The following is a 5,932-nucleotide window of genomic DNA, read 5'->3' on the forward strand; positions in this document are numbered from 1 at the left end:
ACAAAGCAGTATAAATTAGTCACATAAATACTATTGAAATGAGTGGGACTGAAGCCTGTCACAAGGGTTTGCCTATCCCAGAAGGAGTTAGGGAGCAAACGTAAGCTGGTCTACTGTTTTATTAAATAGGACTCCCAGGAAAGTGATTTTAGGATTAAAACCATAAGCATAGCTAACTTTCACTGTGCTTTGGGGCTGCTGAGTATCTACTAAAAATGCAAGAGAAACAATACTAAAAGGTCAAAGTTTCCCTTGCTCGAAAGATAGTCGAATCCGACTCTAGGGGGTGGCGCTCATTCCAAGCCAGAGAGCAAGCACTCTCCCAAGACTTTTCCATGGTCATGTGGCTGACATGACTAAATGTGGAGGTGCACAGAACTCTGTTACCTACCCACCAAAGTGGTACCTATTTATCTAGTAAAAGTTAAAGGTTCCCTTGCTCGAAAACCAGTCGAATCTGACTCTAGGGTTGCGGTGCTCATCTCCGTTTCAAAGCCGAAGAGCCAGCGCTGTCCGAAGACGTTTCCGTGGTCATGTGGCCGGCATGACTAAACACCAAGGCGCACGGAACGCTGTTACCTTCCCACCGAAGTGGTACCTATTTATCTACTTGCAATTCCTTGCTTTCGAACTGCTAGGTTGGCAGGAGCTGGAACTAGAGACGGGAGCTCACTCCATCATGCAGCAACTCGGGTCTCGAACTGCTGAACTACCGACCTTCCACAGCCTGCAGTTCAGCGTCTTAACCACTTGAGCCATCGCAGCTCCACCTATTTATCTATTTGCAATTTATTGCTTTCAAACTGCTAGGTTGGCAGGAGCTGGGGCCACCCGGGTCTTGAACTGCTGAACTACAGACCTTCCAGTCTGCAGCTCAGCGTCTTAACCTCTAAGCCAGCACAGCCCCTTAAAATCAATCCTGCTCATACACAAATTGTTCCCTGAGAATACTTGGGGGACACCTCACAATGGGATGCTGCTCCCAGCAAAAACCTATTCTGTGCAGCAGATCATGAACCTTGGATCTTGGCCTCAGTCAAGATATTCATTCCAGAATATCACAAAAGTAACTGTACCTGAGAGGTTTCTTTTAGGATTCCCACATGTATTCCTACAGCCAGGATAATTACCACACACAAAAAATCACACTGCTGAGAGATCTGGGTTTTTGTTGTTTTGTTTTGGGTTTTTTGCTTGCTTGGGGGAGGGGGGTTGCTTGTTTTTGTTTACACACACCAGCTTTTTCACAAAAGACACCCTACGTCACAAGGATGCTTTGTACATCAGTTATTTTCGAAACGCTGAGCCTCTCTGACTGAAGAAGCAGATGGTTTAGGGCAAGCCCCCCCTTTGTGCAACTAGTGGCCTAGATTTTCTTTAAAAATAAAAACATTTTTGCACCTTGTGGTGACTTTTTGGCATTGACATTACATAGCAGATACATGTAGAACATTCTTATGAACAGATCCAAGCTGTCCAGCAACCAAATACCAACAAAGGGCCTTTTTGTAACCTTGCTGGGGTAAGAATGATGAAGCAGCCAGATGCTTATTTAACCATTCTGGGAAGATTTTCATCATAAGGTGCCAAGTACAGAGCTTTTTAGAAGGTGACTTGTGGAAGTTATCCCAAAGACAATTTGGTTTGTACAGTGCCAGAACATGTATTTTTGCCAACACATCACATCCAGGCAGTGGCGGTGGGCAGCAAAGCATCCCCCACACCGAGCCCCACTGCAGCAGCTGCCTCCTCCTCAGGCAGGTCCCCTTGCAGCCCAGCACCGCCACAGCCAGGGAAGCAGGCGGAGGTGAGCTGGGAGGCATACCGAGGCAGGCGCTGGGTGGGGCTCCAGCCCTCCCTACCCCAAGCCCCACCCTCCCCATGTGGCACCTTGGTGCACCCCCAATGAAAATTTTCTGGGTACGAGGCTGTCCTATTAGCTCAATATACATATAAAGGTGTTGCTTGCCACAGATTGGAGAAAGGGCCAGGAGAAGGCAAGCCTGGGTAGCTTGAAGGAAATGGCTGCAATATCAGGTGGGAGAAATGCAGCCCAGACCGGAGGTGCAGAGGTACCAGCAGATCATAGAGCAGATATTTGCATCTGACAAAGGGAGCTTTGACTCTCAAAAGCTTATATCCCAAAAATCTTGTTGGTTTTCAAGGTTCTACAGGACTCAGATCTATCAATGCACTCTAGGAGCCTCTGGAAACTCTGTCACAAAGTTTTTTGCCACAAAGTTTTCATCAGTTCCTAGAGGGGCATGACTTCACTTCTGGGTTTTCTCCAGAAGAGATGTCATGCAGTTGCCAGACATCATCCCACTTGGAGTAAAAAGTACCCCAATGACAAAATGCCTATTTCTGAAGTTGTTATTCACCCTGGGGTGTTTTTTATTTACAGAAAGCAAACTGTAAGTGGTAACAGGCTATACTTTGGGGATATAGTTTGCTACTGTACAAGCGATCATGTCCTAAGACAGCAAAGTTGTACAGCCACTTCTCTATGCATTCTGCCAAAGTACAACTGGGAAAGCAATTTCACCCTGGGAGTATTTCCAAGGTTAAACTACAAGTAGTAAAGCCTTTTTTGAATATTTGTTGTTATATGTGGGAATATTAAATATTATTCCATTAGAAATCAAAGCCGAATTGTCTTCCGAAGTGAACAATAGCATTTCAGAATAAGAAAAAGTCCTGGTTTAAAAGACACATTGATAATTAATTTCATCTTGCTGTGGTTCCTGTTGTCACAAAGCTGCACCCCCCCACACACACACACACACTCTACATGGGAGGAGTATACTATCTGCTACTTTTATGGAAACTTTTTATTATTTCATACTTACATGCACCATACAACACAAAAAAAATCTTAGTAAACCAAACAAATTATAATTAATTGTATATAACATACATTAGGTATGTCCAACAGGTAGATCGTGATCTACCAGTAGATCGTGGAGGGGTCAGAGGTAGATCACCAGCCACACTTGGTCTCCTGGTTTGCTGGACAGGTGTTTGGGGTTTTTTTATGATTGTTTGGTGGTTCTTTCTGGATCTTCGTCTCTCTGTTTTGTTTTTGCTTATTTTGCTCACCAGTAAATGACAGAAGGTGCATTATAGATGGGGGGGGTGGAACCCAATTTTAGTGGGTTAAAATCTAATTTGAAACAAATTTGAAACTTTATTTTCATGGTGGTAGATCACCAGCACTTTTGGCCGGAAAAAATAGATCACTACCTGTTCAAAGTTGGACATGCCTGACATCCATGATTATGAGTCTCATTGGGTCAGATCTTTTCATTTATTTTTCATCAGGCATAGTGCCAAAAGAGGAGCTGACAGATCTTTACGGACTGCGTCACAGAAGCCTCTTAACAGTCCTGGTTCACCATCTTCTCTTGTCAAGTCAGTCAACAAATTAGGTAAGCAAATGTTAATGTTTAATTAAGGCTGTAACTGAGCACATAGATCAGTCAAATCTAGCCTTCAGCCTTTGTGAGGGAAAAGCATCACCCAGTCATTGACTTCAGTGGAACAGTTAAGCACATGCTTAACTTTTTCTCAATAAAATCAATGGAACTTGGCCTGGATTGTGCCAACAGTGTCAAAATAACACAAGTAACATGTTCAGCCTTTGTCTATCGGAAAGCAAGCTAAGACATGATTCTCTTCTTTAAGCAGAAGGTTGAGTAAATCTGCTGAAATTATACTCTAGTTAAGTAATAAACCACTTTAATCCCTTTAAATAGCTGGACTGGACGACTGGCAGCAAAAAGACAGCAAGAAATACAAAAATATTCCATGATGCTGTCTGCATCACACAAGGAAACATAAGTGATAAGACAAGCATATGACAACCACTGCTAAGGTATTATTATTTGTAAAGGAAAAAATGTCTGGGCAAGTTTCAACACTGTTTATGTGATAGTTCTCAAAAAGAGTTTGACAAATTTGAAAAAGAGCTCTAAGATCCTGTCAGTAGAAGCTATTCCTCAGGTTCTGAATGTAACTTTAAAAATACTTCAGAAGGCATTTTTACTGTAGAAAGCAAAGAAAGCATTGCTGAATTTGGAAGCCATGGAAAGGGGGGAAATATCAAGGAAAAAAATGACAAAAATCTGCAAATGAAAGTCTTCTCCTACCACAACCTCTACAGCAACAAACCACTTCCTGGAGCACGTCAAAGCTTAGCTCTAAAATGTTCATTTATTTGGGCTCAGTGGTAGTGTAAATGTCCCATTGCAAGCATTTTATAGACTTTCAGGAAAAGGACTAAATATAGGATACATTCATTTTTCTGAGAACTTATTGATAAAGGTAGAAGAGACTGATTATATCTAAGGGCTTACATTATTAACAGTGAAATCCTATGCAGCTACTCTAGTCTGAGCCCACTGATTTAAATAGTCTTAGGTGGGAATAACTCTACAATTGCATTCTCAAAGAGCCCTTCAGATGCTCCTTATAATCACCTCCCATGCATGCCAAGCAGTGTTCCCTCTAAGCTGAGTTGGTGTGAGCTAGCTCACAATTTTTTAGCCTCCAGCTCACAGTTTTTTGTCTTAGCTCAGGAAGGGTGGCTCCAGAGCAAACTCATTTATGCAGCAGCCAAATCGCTCACTCACAACTTTAATGCGACTAGCTCACAAAGTAGAATTTTTGCTCACAAGACTCCACAGCTTAGAGGGAGCATTGATGCCAAGTATGATATACTGTACAATTTCAAATGATTATTTTCAAGATTAAAAAGGATTATATGTATACCATGCTTTTGGAACAATTGCACATTAATACTGAACAGTTAGAGCCTAGTAGAGTGTCCCATGATGTCCCTGTGTAGTGCTACTCACTGAATTAAATTAGTATTTTTAAATTCAATACTGCTCTCTCTTTCTGTCCTTTTCTTTCCCCAGTCCTCCTTTTTCTCACTGTATCCATCTCAAGAGCAGGAGGATCCTCACTTGCCCATCCTTACCCCTTCTCAACTCCATACAGATCAAGACTTGTGGTTGTGGACCAGGACTGGAGGAAGGGCTGGGAAATGTACAGGCTGGTGGAACATTTTGCACAGCATCAAGCCAAGTAGGACCAGAAGAAAAGATTTGAATGGTGGACAAAGATGGGCTTATGTGCCCCTACTCTCTCCTTGTTCATTATAGGTAAAACACCTGGCCCAAGTGGAAGCTAATGCTCACATGTTTGTATTCCCATTGAAGTTGTTCCTTGTTCCCATTCTCTGCTGGAAATACCCCCATGCAATAGCAGTTGTAATTCATGAGAGCCATTCATTAAATGCCACATTCCCATTAAGCCGCCATCCATGTGCTGCACACCTTTTGCAGCTCTTGGTCGCCACTGCCACACAAAGGTATTCCTAGTGGTTTCCATGTGGCTGCTGTAATATGAAAATTAAACCCATAGGGTTTTTGGAGCAAAATGTTAAACATGTAGATTGAAATAATTTTTACTGTGTTTATCAACTTCTGAAAATCCCAAGGAGGGAGGCCGGCTCTCCTCCTCCCCTTGGAGGGGCAACACCCTACACTGACTGGTTAGCCTGTAGGGATAGTCAAGAAACACCTAGGGCGATTTCTCACTAGAGCTGCCTCGCAGCACAGCCGCCGTTTGCCCCGACACAAACATGTCAATTTCACACCCGAAGCTCCGGGGCTGCATTTTGACTCGGGGCTTCGCCCGATTTCCTCTGCAGTTTCGTGATCCTGGTTTTTGAGGATCATGAAACTGTGCAGGAAATCGGGCGAAGCCCCGAGTCAAATGCAACCCCGCAGGTGTGAAATTGACATGTTTGTGTTGGGGCAAACGGCGCTGTGCTGCGAGGCAGCTCTAGTGAGAAATCGCCCTTAGAGTCATGTTCAGCATGGGTCTTTCTAATAGCTTTGACACTAACCAGGGCAAGTGCCCAACT

The sequence above is a fragment of the Gekko japonicus genome, unplaced genomic scaffold (assembly GCF_001447785.1).
Source record: "Gekko japonicus isolate JY-2015 unplaced genomic scaffold, Gekko_japonicus_V1.1 scaffold1316, whole genome shotgun sequence".
Classification (NCBI taxonomy): domain Eukaryota; kingdom Metazoa; phylum Chordata; class Lepidosauria; order Squamata; family Gekkonidae; genus Gekko; species Gekko japonicus.